This window comes from Thalassophryne amazonica, chromosome 8, assembly GCF_902500255.1.
Source record: "Thalassophryne amazonica chromosome 8, fThaAma1.1, whole genome shotgun sequence".
Classification (NCBI taxonomy): domain Eukaryota; kingdom Metazoa; phylum Chordata; class Actinopteri; order Batrachoidiformes; family Batrachoididae; genus Thalassophryne; species Thalassophryne amazonica.
Window position 1 is genome coordinate 4,374,172 of NC_047110.1, and position 14,538 is coordinate 4,388,709.

The window sequence follows — 14,538 nt, forward strand, 5'->3', positions numbered from 1 at the left end:
GAAACGGCCCTCAGCGTCCCCACACGGTCGTCACAAGGTCATATTCTCCGGCAATCTTATCCAACTCACTGCTGGTTTAAATGTAGCTCTTCATCACTACATTGGCACCAGCTGTAAGTCCTCAGATCTGCACGTGAACATCACAGGTGTCGTGGATTGTCCTGGTAGAGAGCCGCACGAGAATGCAACAGGTGCAGCCAATCATTGTAACAGAGGAGAGAGACTCTTCTGCAGCACATTTTCCTCAGAGAACAGCCCCAAATCACCTGGGAAGGAAAATAAACACAAAACAACCCACCCTTGTCCAGCCAACCCCCCCCCCCCCCCCCCCCCCCAACACACAACAGCCTAAGGGAAGCATGTATAAAGTGAATAAAATCGGTCCTAGCACAGAACCTTGTGGAACTCCATAATTAACCTTGGTCTGTGAAGAAGACTCCCCATTTACATGAACAAATTGTAATCTGTTAGATAAATATGATTCAAACCACCGCAGCGCAGTGCCTTTAATACCTATGGCATGCTCTAATCTCTGTAATAAAATTTTATGGTCAACAGTATCAAAAGCAGCACTGAGGTCTAACAGAACAAGCACAGAGATGAGTCCACTGTCCGAGGCCATAAGAAGATCATTTGTAACCTTCACTAATGCTGTTTCTGTACTATGATGAATTCTGAAACCTGACTGAAACTCTTCAAATAGACCATTCCTCTGCAGATGATCAGTTAGCTGTTTTACAACTACCCTTCCAAGAATTTTTGAGAGAAAAGGAAGGTTGGAGATTGGCCTATAATTAGCTAAGATAGCTGGGTCAAGTGATGGCTTTTTAAGTAATGGTTTAATTACTGCCACCTTAAAAGCCTGTGGTACATAGCCAACTAATAAAGACAGATTGATCATATTTAAGATCGAAGCATTAAATAATGGTATGGCTTCCTTGAGCAGCCTGGTAGGAATGGGGTCTAATAGACATGTTGATGGTTTGGATGAAGTAACTAATGAAAATAACTCAGACAGAACAATCGGAGAGAAAGAGTCTAACCAAATACTGGCATCACTGAAAGCAGCCAAAGATAACAATACGTCTTTGGGATGGTTATGAGTAATTTTTTCTCTAATAGTTAAAATTTTATTAGCAAAGAAAGTCATGAAGTCATTACTAGTTAAAGTTAAAGGAATACTCAGCTCAGTAGAGCTCTGACTCTTTGTCAGCCTGGCTACAGTGCTGAAAAGAAACCTGGGGTTGTTCTTATTTCTTCAATTAGTGATGAGTAGTAAGATGTCCTAGCTTTACGGAGGGCTTTTTTTTATAGAGCAACAGACTCTTTTTCCAGGCTAATGAAGATCTTCTAAATTAGTGAGACGCCATTTCCTCTCCAACTTACGGGTTATCTGCTTTAAACTGCGAGTTTGTGAGTTATACCACAGAGTCAGGCACTTCTGATTTAAAGCTCTCTTTTTCAGAGGAGCTACAGCATCCAAAGTTGTCTTCAATGAGGATGTAAAACTACTCTGCACTGTGTTGGTATATGGCATTAGAGAACATAAAGAAGGAATCATATCCTTAAACCTAGTTACAGTGCTTTCTGAAAGACTTCTAGTGTAATGAAACTTATTCCCCACTGCTGGGTAGTCCATCAGAGTAAATGTAAATGTTATTAAGAAATGATCAGACAGAAGGGAGTTTTCAGGAAATACTGTTAAGTCTTCAGTTTCCATACCATAAGTCAGAACAAGATCTGAGATATGTTTAAAGTGGTGGGTGGACTCATTTACATTTTGAGCAAAGCCAATTGAGTCTAACAATAGATTAAATTCAGTGTTGAGGCTGTCATTCTCAGCATCTGTGTGGATGTTAAAATCGCCCACTATAATTATCTTATCTGAGCTAAGCACTAAGTCAGACTAAAGGTCTGAAAATTCACAGAGAAACTCAGTAACGACCAGGTGGACAATAGATAACAAATAAAACTGGTTTTTGGGACTTCCAATTTGGATGGACAAGACTAAGAGTCAAGCTTTCAAATGAATTAAAGCTCTGTCTGGGTTTTTGATTAATTAATAAGCTGGAATGGAAGATTGCTGCTAATCCTCCGCCTCGGCCCGTGCTACGAGCATTCTGCAAGTTATTGTGACGGGGGTGTTGACTCATTTAAACTAACATATTCATCCTGCTGTAACCAGGTTTCTGTAAGACAGAATAAATTAATATGTTGATCAATTATTTATCATTTACCAACAGGGACTTAGAAGAGAGACCTAATGTTTAATAGACCACATTTAACTGTTTTAGTCTGTGGTGCAGTTGAAGGTGCTATATTATTTTTTCTTTTTGAATTTTTATGCTTAAATAGATTTTTGCTGGTTATTGGTGGTCTGGGAGCAGGCACCGTCTCTACGGGGATGGGGTATGAGGGGATGGCGGGGGAGAGAAGCTGCAGAGAGGCGTGTAACACTACAACTCTGCTTCCTGGTCCCAACCCTAACCCTATCATTTTCCAAACCATCAACATGTTTATTAGACCCCATTCCTACCAGGCTGCTCAAGGAAGCCCTACCATTATTTAATGCTTCGATCTTAAATATGATCAATCTATCTTTGTTAGTTGGCTATGTACCACAGGCTTTTAAGGTGGCAGTAATTAAACCATTACTTAAAAAGCCATCACTTGACCCAGCTATCTTAGCTAATTATAGGCCAATCTCCAACCTTCCTTTTCTCTCAAAAAGTCTTGAAAGGGTAGTTGTAAAACAGCTAACTGATCATCTGCAGAGGAATGGTCTATTTGAAGAGTTTCAGTCAGGTTTTAGAATTCATCATAGTACAGAAACAGCATTAGTGAAGGTTACAAATGATCTTCTTATGGCCTCGGACAGTGGACTCACCTCTGTGCTTGTTCTGTTAGACCTCAGTGCTGCTTTTGATACTGTTGACCATAAAATGTTATTACAGAGATTAGAGCATGCCATAGGTATTAAAGGCACTGCACTGAGGTGGTTTGAATCTTATTTGTCTAATAGATTACAATTTGTTCATGTAAATGGGGAATCTTCTTCACCTACTAAAGTAATTATGGAGTTCCACAAGGTTCTGTGCTAGGACCAATTTTATTAACTTTATACATGCTTCCCTTAGGTAGTATTATTAGACGGTATTGCTTAAATTTTCATTGTTACGCAGATGATACCAGCTTTATCTATCCATGAAGCCAGAGGACACACACCAATTAGCTAAACTGCAGGATTGTCTTACAGACATAAAGACATGGATGACCTCTAATTTCCTGCTTTTAAACTCAGATAACAACTGAAGTTATTGTACTTGGCCCCACAAATCTTAGAAACATGGTGTCTAACTTAGAAACATGGTGTCTACCCAGATCCTTACTCTGGATGGCATACCCTGACCTCTAGTAATACTGTGAGAAATCTTGGAATCATTTTTGCTCCAGGATATGTCATTCAAAGCGCATATTAAACAAATATGTAGGACTGCTTTTTTGCATTTACGCAATATCTCTAAAATCAGAAAGGTCTTGTCTCAGAGTGATGCTGAAAAACTAATTCATGTAATTCATGTAATTCACTAATTCATTTTATTTCCTCTAGGCTGGACTATTGTAATTCATTATTATCAGGTGTCCTAAAAGTTCCCTAAAAAGCCTTCAGTTAATTCAAAATGCTGCAGCTAGAGTACTGACGGGGACTAGAAGGAGAGAGCATATCTCACCCATATGGCCTCTCTTCATTGGCTTCCTGTTAATTCTAGAATAGAATTTAAAATTCTTCTCTTACTTATAAGGTTTGAATAATCGGTCCCATCTTATCTTAGGGACCTCGTAGTACCATATCACCCCAATAGAGCGCTTCGCTCTCAGACAGACACCCTCTCTACTTTTAAGATTAGGCTTAAAACTTTCCTTTTGCTAAAGCTTATAGTTAGGGCTGGATCAGGTGACCCTGACCATCCCTTAGTTATGCTGCTATAGACTTAGACTGCTGGGGGGTTCCCATGATGCACTGTTTCTTTCTCTTTTTGCTCTGTATGCACCACTCTGCATTTAATCATTAGTGATTGATCTCTGCTCCCCTCCACAGCATGTCTTTTCCTGGTTCTCTCCCTCAGCCCCAACCAGTCCCAGCAGAAGACTGCCCCTCCCTGAGCCTGGTTCTGCTGGAGGTTTCTTCCTGTTAAAAGGTGAGTTTTTTCCTTCCCACTGTCGCCAAGTGCTTGCTCACAGGGGGTCGTTTTGACCATTGGGTTTTACATAATTATTGTATGGCCTTGTCTTACAATATAAAGCGCCTTGGGGGCAACTGTTTGTTGTGATTTGGCGCTATATAAAAAATTGATTGATTGATTGAATTGAATTTTGCTTATGACCGGGATTTTTCTCGGGTACCTTTTACGGCCCTCTCTACTTGGTACCATTGTTGCAAGGGACTCTCCTCTAGTATTAAGACTTTGATTATCAAGACCTACAGGCTTTCTCAAATATCAGAATAACACCAACTTATAAATATAATTTGAATGTTGAACAGTTTAGAGCCATAAAAACTCTAAGCCGAAATCAGGATATTATTATAAACCAGCGGATAAAGGCTCTCAATTGTAATCATGGATAAATTCCAGTCTTTAGTTGAAGCGAACAGACAACTCAATAATAATTTCATTATGTTGAGTTACCTCATTTGATTCAAGATACTACACAGATTATGATGAAAAAAATTTTACAACAAATATGGAACAAAAATTTATCACATTCAAACATACACTTACCTTAAAGGGCCAGACAACCCCAGACCTAGAAATTTTATTTATTACCTAAAATTCATAAGGCTCCAGAATCTTGGACGGTCCCCTTTCAAATTCCAACAGGTAGACCAATAGTAAGTGACTGTGGATCGGAATCATACAGAATAGCAGAGTTAATTGACTATTATATTAATCCTTTATCCCAAAAACATCATAGTTATGTAAGGGATACGTATGATTTGTGGCGAGACTGGCGACGGTGAGGGCAACCCCGAGAAGCATTTCTATTTTCCATAGATATTGATTCCCTTTATACTAATATAGATACAGACCTTGGATTAAAAGCAGTAAACAAGCATTTGAACGCCCACCCGGATCCAAATAGACCTGACCAGGCACTTTTAAAATTATTGGAACTGAGTCTCACTCGTAATGATTTTGAATTTAATGACAAATTTTACTTACAGATACATGGAACGGCTATGGGGAAGAAGTTTGCCCCTGCATACGCGAATCTATACATGCGTATGTGGGAGGAACCGCATTTACAAAATGTAATGTACTGCCCCTACTATATTTGAGATACCTGGATGACATCTTTGGTATTTGGGGAAGAACAAAGGAAGAATTCCAATCCTTCCTAGAAGTCCTAGGGACACATCACACTGCTATTAAAATTACATATAATGTCCAAAGTCAGGAACTAGAGTTCCTTGATACACAGGTTTTTTTAATAATAAGAGGGAGCCGATTACAAAACATTAGCAACTAGGGTTTGGTTTAAAGAGACCGATAGACATGCCTTATTATTTAAATCTAGTTTTCATCTGAACATACGTTTAAAGGAATTATTAAATCACAGTTAATTCGATTTCATAGAATTTGTACTTTCCCAGAGGATGTGGAGAAGCCACACAGATCCTCTTTCAGTTTTAATACAGCGAGGTTATTCTAGACATTTCTTGAGGGGTATTAAGGCAGAAACAAAGAAATTATTCTCTAATGGACGCTCTTATATAAAAGAAATAGATACTCGTTTTATAATTCCGTTTGTTTCAACCTTTTCACAAATTGCGATGAGACTTGGTCCCAAAATTAAAAACGAATTTTCAACAGGCACAGAGACAGAATCCAGCTTTAGGAGTTTTCCGGGTTATCTCAGCGTACAGGAGAAATAAAAACCTTCAAGACATGTTAGTACATGCTAAATTTAACAAATATACCCAAAAATGTAAATACTTTGTCTCGTTAAAGTTTAGTCCAGAACCCATGGCAGGAACGGTTGCTCCCATTTGGCAAAGTTTACATTAAGTACATCTATGTGGTTATATGGGATTCAATGCGCCCGTTGTAAGAGATTATACATTGGGGAAACGAAACATAATCTGGAAACTAGGTTTAAACAACATCTGTACAATATCAGAAAAAGAAATACAGGAAAGCTCCTTTATGCTCATTTTCAAACCCATTCTATTGAGGATGTACAAATCTTTGGATTAGAAAGCAAATATCTGGACAACAGGGCAGCGAAGGAGACAGAGAGAAATTGGATTATCTCCCTGAACTGTTTGGATCCAATGGGCTTAAATGCTAGATAATAGTCCCTGTTTTTGAAAAAAGCATATTGATGCATATATACCCGTTGGTCATGTTGTATGCTTGGGCCGTGTGATGTTGTTTGCCATCCAAATAAAAGGATGTGTACTAACATTGTGTTTTTGATCGATGATTTTGACAGTCTTTCTTGAAATATATTATATATAGGTTGTTTTAAATCTATGGAGGTTGAAACATTTTAAGTTTTTATATACTACTGTAGGTTATTAATGGGGTGATGTAGGTAAATTTGGATGGCGGACCACCTCACTGGCTCAGGGTAAGGGATATAAAGATATTTGAACTCTTAATTTGATCTAGAAGGGGACTATTTATTATATTAGAAGATGTAAAAATTAACCAGGTCTTAGACATCCTCATGGTTATATGCATGTATATATGCACATATATATGTTATGTATAGAGATTATATTTTTATATAAGTCCTGGTCATTTGGGGATGGAGAGGGAGTTGCCCCCCCCCCCCCCAATTAATTGGAATAAGTCTAAATTATAGAAATGCAAACTATTGGAATTATAAGGCTTATAGTATTATGCATAAATATTTACCGTAATTGGGGTTAAAAATAAGATGGAGATTCCCTATTGGTTTATATATATATAAATAGATATGAGGACCATAATTAGGTCACTATTTATAAGGACCACACTGGCCAAAACACACACTAAGTAGATGTATGTTTGAATGGATTCAAAATGATTATGTGATATTCTTTTATTAATTAGACTTTGGTGTGTGGGTTTGCTGTGTGCCTAAATTACTAATATTTTAAGCTTAACTAAGTAATTGGTGTTTTGGTGTGTAAAGATGCATGGTTTTCAATGCATGTTTTTATTTTTTGAGTTTGGTACTGACACTAGGATACCACCAGAGGGAGACACAGACTATTATACTTACCATCATTGCAAACTGATTCTTATATTTCAGTGAACTCTAATATAAGACTGTTTGAAATGTAATATTTATCTTCCTTTGGAAACTTGGATTAAAGAACCTGAAAAAAATGAAGGTATCACATGGTTTTAATTGTCCTTCTGATGTATGAAAAAAATCTTTATACTTACCTTGGTGTGATAAAAGGGTCAGTTTGGTCCTGGGGCCTGATCCTTCTCCATCTACCAAAAAAAAAAAAAAAAAAAATTGGGGGGCTAAGTAAATGTTTGTTTTTTTGTTTGTTTGTTTTTTTATATTTTGTGACTTTTCATAATTTTATTTTTATGGGTCTCTTTGTATTACTTATTTTATTACTCTTAAAGAAAGAATACACCTCCTGGCATAAATTATGAACTTCCTGTGCCCGTGCACATCCTGTATGTTTCAATACAGGAAGACATGTTGTTCCAAAACCTAACCCTAACCCTAACCCTGGACACTACAGTTTTTAAAGGCCCATCGTTGTACAGTCCCATAAGGTTGATGTGAAAGTATTTTTTAAACCTACAGACACACATGCACTCTTACACAGGAGTAGCTTTCATCCACGCTTTACTTTTGCAGGCATTGTCAAGTCCCAGCTTCTTAGATTTCACAGGATCTGTACTAGACCCTGTGACTTCTACGAAGCTACTAGAGTGTTGTTTAGGACCTTGAGGCGTAGAGGATACTCGCGTACCATGCTGAGGGCCTGTCTCCGCTCTTTTCTAGAGCCAGGAGCAGAGCGAAAGGAGCAGCTCATCCCTCTCATCACGAGGTTCTCCTCCTCCACACTTAATTCAATCGCCTCCTAAAAACAAAATTTTACACATTACATAACCAAAAGTGGATTGATTCCAACACACTCTGTAATTTCTGCCTACAGAAAACACAAAAATTTGAAGACATTTTGGTTAGGCCTGTGTGCCATCTCCTACTTCCTGTGCTTCAAAAAACCGTACATTATTAGATTATTTTTTCCTGCCCTTGAAATTAGTAAAAAGTAACATACTGCATTATTTATCCCATTTTTCAGTCCTTTTCTCCGGCTTCCTCTAATTTGGTTTATATCATTTTTGTACAATTTGTGGGAAACAGTATATTGGACAAACACAAAACACACTCCTAATCAGATTCACACAACACAGGTATAATTTGAAACACAAAAAAGAGATACATACAAACCATTTTCTGGCCCATGGCACTGATTCCATCCGCCTGGCCGGCCTGGAGTCAGTCCCCACCTGGAGCAAAAGTGAGAGGATTAGAGCGGAAAACAAATGGATCAGACAGCTTTCAACCAAATTTCCACATGGATTAAATGGGAACATAGGGGTCTTAACCTAACCCTAACCATAACCCATACCTATATCCCTAATCCTAACCTTATCTAACCTAATCCTAACCCAAACCCTAACCCTAACCTCACTCCTAACCTTAACCCTACTCCTAAGCCCTGGCCCTAACCTTAACCTCACTCCTAACCTTAACCCTACCCTAAGCCCTGGCCCTAACCCTAACCCCACTCTAACCTTAACCCTACTCCTAAGCCCTGGCCCTAACCTAACCTCAACTCCTAACCTTAACCCTATTCTAAACCCTGGCCCTAACCTAACCTCACTCCTAACTCTAACCCTAATCCTAAACCCTGGGTCCTAACCCTAACTTCACTCCTAACCTTAACTTATTCCCAAGCCCTGGCCCTAACCCTAACCTCACTCTTAACCTTAACCCTACTCCCTAGCTTAAACCCGACCCTAACCCATTTAAACCAAACTGGGACATTAAAAATTACATTCTAAAGTATAACCTAACTCTGGACTACCAACCTCACAAGACTTACACCTAAATATAACCCCTACACTGTATATTACATACACACTTAACCTTAGTCCTTTTGGGACACATATATATACACACAATACCACAATACTCACCTGTTTTTTGTTAATAGTTCAAGACCTTCTGGTTAAACATACAGACAATAATTAATACAATTTATGTATATAAATACAGTTCACAAATTTTAAGTTCAATATATTAACTCGCAAAAATACAAATAAAAATAAAAAAATTAAATAAATAAAAAATAATACTACCTTCTCATGTAAATACTTACCTTTATTTTGACGGACTGGTCATCCTGTTATTGTAATTGACCTTTGACCCCTGTTCCATTTCAAGTTTAATTTTTTCTTTTTTTCACCTGAGTTTTTTTTTGTTAAGAGTTTCTTTTTCTTTTTCCAAAGCAGAGGCTGAGTTTGTCGTCACGCCCCCTATAAGAGACCCTCAGCCCTCCGCAGCTCATTTCCACATTGAACGTCGTTTGTTTAGATAGAGACTGCTACCTGCTACCTTTTACACTGAACCAACAAGTCTTTTAAAAGACTTTTCACTGTGCTCCAACGCCTGAGGAAGACCTTTAACGGTCGAAACGTCGCGACGGAGCACATTTTTTCAATTTTTTGGCCATATTAATTTTTTTAGCAAGCTAACTAGCTTGCTAATGCTTTCGACACGGCATTACACGGCGACACCGAAATGTCCGGCTGGACACTTGTTAGGAGCAGACGCCGACCCAGGCTCCAAACGAACTACGACCATGGGGGGTTTTTTGAGCGAGGGAGTGCCCGTGCACCTCCGTTTCCACGTCGGGGACGGAGCGCTAACTTTAACCCTAACCCTGGATAGTCACGGTTTGGAGGATTTAAGAAAATTGGCCAGATTTCTAGAAATGAGAGCTGCTCCATCCAAAGTGGGATGGATGCCGTCTCTCCTAACAAGACCAGGTTTTCCCCAGAAGCTCTGCCAATATCTATGAAGCCCACCTCATTTTTGGACACCACTCAGACAGCCAGCAATTCAAGGAGAACATGCGGCTAAACATGTCACTCCCAGTCCGATTGGATCCTGGGGGTATTTCAGAAAGGAGGTTCAACAAATTCTGAGTCCATCCCTGGTGTCTGAGTATCTGGTTCCAAAACAGCTCGTCTGAGTTAGTTCAATCAACTCTGAGTATGTTCAGCCTGAGTTACGCTCGTGCACAACCACTAATGAAAAGTCCTCATCAATGGAGCCCCGATATCACCATGACAACTGAGATGAAGAGATCAAGCTATTTCATGCCAATGGAGTTGGAGGTGCTACTGCAAGCTTCTGGGCAATACGAGCATATATTCCCTATAAATGTAACACTGCTGCTGCAGCGAAGGAGAGAGGAGAGAGAGCGAGAGACGGCATGATGGGAGAAAACTGCTGCCCGAGTCAACGCCTACGTTGAAATACACGACTTCACTGACAGAACATCTAACCACACTTAAGATCGTAGCCTACAGGTATAAATAACACGGGAATAAAATCTGACTTCTGTTTAGGTGCAACCCAACGGGAAAAGTGAACCAAAGCAGCTGAAAATGAAACATAAAAACATCCTTCCTGAAAGGTGAGCCACATTTTACCTCAGTTTGATTTTAATTGTATTATTTTTAATTGTCGTAGGCCATTAAAACAAAGCAAATATTCATTCAGTGGCTATTTGAAGTCATTTAAACCCCCAACAAAATGTTGTTTTAATACGTCCTCTTATTTCATATCCCACTCATTAAAAACACCTGATACAATGTTTTATTTCATACTTATTGTGGTTATTTCAAGTGACACGATGGAACACCCTAAAATACTAATTTAAAAAAAGACCAACAATTAAATTCAAAGGCAAAGCCTGAAAAACAGGTGGTGGTTCCACCACCTTCTCAGATAGGCCGAGGAGCCCGAACTGCCATTGACTAATGCCGCGACCAGATGTCACAGACGCACCACCATCGCGCGGGTGTGTCGCTCTGCTTTCACTGCGAAAATTCGCCCCAGTGTGTCATCAAATGGGAGGAGCTTCCATTCCGCTCGCCGGCTCCGGTTGTCAGTCAAGTTAACATGACGGATCTTGATCACACGGAGCAAGTTGTTGTGGAAAGCTGACAAATGTCATGAGACGTTCCCAATTCGGGGAGTATCGTTATTTGCTGCAGGAGCTGCGTCTGGATGACGGCCGCTTTCAGTGGCCTTTCCACCTCTGCAGGACCTAGTTTGGGACCTCCTGTCCCGTTCACGCGCACATGTAAACAATTCCTCGCTCTTCCCCAAAAAATTCTGTCATAATTGTGTTTATAAACCAGTCACCATTTGTTTTATTATACATCTGTGTAGTTAATAAATAAATAATCTTCACGGATGATTCGCACGTGCATGCACGTGAAAAAAAAAACTACGCTACCTCTGCTGTGGGACTGCTGCTCGCTCTTCCCCCAAACTCTGTCCTAGTTGTGAAATAAAGGACATCCTCAGTCAAACTCCAGACATCTCCACGTCACTACATATCCAGTCCCTGATTGGTCATTGCGGCACGACAAGACGAAAATGTTCAGATTTTTCAACTTGGGGAGGAGGGCAACGCGATGCGTTGCGACGCAGTATTGCAGCAAAAACGCGGCAATCGCTAAAAAATCGCTTCACTGGCGTCGCTTCATTCGCGTCCATCGCGTCGCGCTGTGTGGCTTGGAGCCACAATGCCTCCTTCCATAGTGATCGCATGGCAACCTGTCGCTGCTGTCGCTTGCGTCGCGCCCGGTTTGAACGTGGCTTTAGAAGCATGTTCTGACGTCAAATATTCCCCTGGGAACTAATCTTGGTCGGGAGATACGTAAAGCATTCCTTTTTTTGACACTTTAATTTTGATTCAAGTTTTATAATACAAAACGTACAAGGCAACTCGGGGGGGGCTGGGGGGCAATAGAACGGTGCCTGTTGCGAGTGTCCCATATATATATATGAGGAAAATAAGTATTTGAACACCCTGCGATTTTGCAAGTTCTCCCACTTAGAAATCATGGAGGGGTCTGAAATTTTCATCTTAGGTGCATGTCCACTGTGAGAGACATAATCTTAAAAAAAAAAAAAATCCGGAAATCACAATGGCTGATTTTTTTAATAATTTATTTGTATGTTACTGCTGCAAATAAGTATTTGAACACCTACCAACCAGCAAGAATTCTGGCTCACACAGACCTGTTAATTTTTCTTTAAGAAGCCCTCTTATTCTGCACTCTTTACCTGTATTAATTGCACCTGTTTGAACTTGTTACCTGTATAAAAGACACCTGTTCACACAATCAATCACACTCCAACCTGTCCACCATAGCCAAGACCAGAGAGCTGTCTGAGGACACCAGGGACAAAACTGTAGACCTGCACAAGGCTGGGATGGACTACAGGACAACAGGCAAGCAGCTTGGTAGAAGACAACAACTGTTATGATTATTTATTAGAAAGTGGAAGAAAAACAAGATGACTGTCAATCTCCCTCGGTCTGGGATTCCATGCAAGATCTCACTTTGTGGGGTAAGGATGATTCTGAGAAAGCTCAGAACTACACAGGAGGACCTGGTCAATGACCTGAAGAGAGCTGGGACCATAGTCACAAAGATTACATTAGTAACACATGATGCTGTCATGGTATAAAATCCTGCAGGGCAGCAAGGTCCCCCTGCTCAAGCCAGCACATGTCCAGGCCCGTTTGAAGTTCACCAGTGACCATCTGGATGATCCAGAGGAGGGATGGGAGAAGGTCATGTGGTCAGATGAGACCAGAATAGAGCTTTTTGGAATCAACTCCACTTACCATGTTTAGAGGATGAGAACAACCCCAAGAAAACCATCCCAACCGTGAAGCATGGGGGTGGAAACATCATACTCTGGGGGTGCTCTTCTGCAAAGGGGACAGGACGACTGCACTGTATTGAAGGGAGGATGGATGGGGTCATGTATTGCGAGATTTTGGCAAACAACCTCCTTCCCTCAGTAAGAGCATTGACGATGGGTCATGGCTGGGGTCTTCAGCATGACAATGACCCCAAACACACAGCCAGGGCAACTAAGGAGGGGCTCCGTAAGAAGCATTTCAAGGTCCTGGAGTGGCCTGGCCAGTCTCCAGACCTGAACTCAATAGAAAATCTTTGGAGGGAGCTGAAAATCCAAACCTGAAAGATCTAGAGAAGATCTGTATGGAGGAGTGGACCAAAATCCCTGCTGCAGTGTGTGAAAACCTGGTGAAAACTACAGGAAACGTTTGACCTCTGTAATTGCAAACAAAGGCTACTGTACCAAATATTAACTTGATTTTCACAGGTGTTGAAATACTATTTGCAGCAGTAACATACAAATAAATTATTTAAAAAAATTCATACATATTCCGGATTTTTTTTTTTTTTTTTTTTTGATTATGTCTCTCACAGTGGACATGCACCTAAGAAGAAAATTTCAGACCCCTCCATGATTTCTAAGTGAGAGAACCTGCAAAATCGCAGGGTGTTCAAATACTTATTTTCCTCACTGTATATATAAAACATACATTAAGGAAGTCCTCTGTCCATGTGTGTTTTCAGGTCATTTCCATGGTGGCATATATGTTCCAGTTTCTCCATTTGTCTTCAAAAACATCCTCCTTCAGCCTGAGAATATAAGTCATTTTTTCCATATTATATATTTCTCCAGTGATGGTCAGCCATTGTCATAGCATAGGGGAACCAACTGGCACCACTTCCTAGCTTTTTTACAGACAATCAGCAATATCTTAGTCAAGTACCTGTCATTAGTATGGACAAATTCCGTCAAGTATCCAAGGTACATGGTTTCAGTGTTGCCACAGTTACTTTGAAAAAAGTAATCCAATTACTAACTCCTTGAAAAGTAACTTAGTTATTTTACTGATTACTCAGTTGTAAAAGTAACTAAGTTAGATTACTAGTTACTTTTTTAGTTACTTTCCCCAGCTGCCGACAACAACCCTCTGCCACCTCAACATGACAATGATACCTGTTTTGCCAAAACTCACTTTATAGTCACCCTTTCTTGACTTCAATGAAAATAAATACTTGTTTTATAAAAAGTAAAATAAAGACCTCTTTCTTGACCTCATATTTAACTGTTGACAGCACTCTAACAGTAAAACTTGTCATTTCTAACCTACATTGTTTATAAATGTAACTATTAAATTCATTCTAACATTTAAATTCTCTCTAAACATTTTACTTGTCGAAATGATTATTATTATAAGTAGTATTAGTAGTTGTAGTAAAAAAGGCTTCAAAACTGGACCTTTAATCTCGGGGTGTTGTTGTACGGGGGGCACATCCCTGCCCCACGCCCCCATTCCATCTGGATTCGCCCCTGCTTTGGCGTTTGAACACAAAGAATGGA

General features: G+C 39.8%; 1 protein-coding gene across 2 annotated transcripts in view; it reads left to right on the forward strand.

Annotated features, from left to right (window-relative positions):
* Positions 1-10,377: 10,377 nt before the first annotated feature.
* The window catches only part of klhl36 (kelch-like family member 36), a 128,827-nt gene continuing 124,666 nt past the window's right edge, over positions 10,378-14,538 (forward strand). For both annotated transcript variants that reach the window (XM_034175689.1, XM_034175688.1), the window contains exon 1: positions 10,378-10,729. The gene's annotated coding sequence lies outside the window, so the exon portion shown is untranslated. The remainder of the gene's footprint in view (positions 10,730-14,538) is intronic.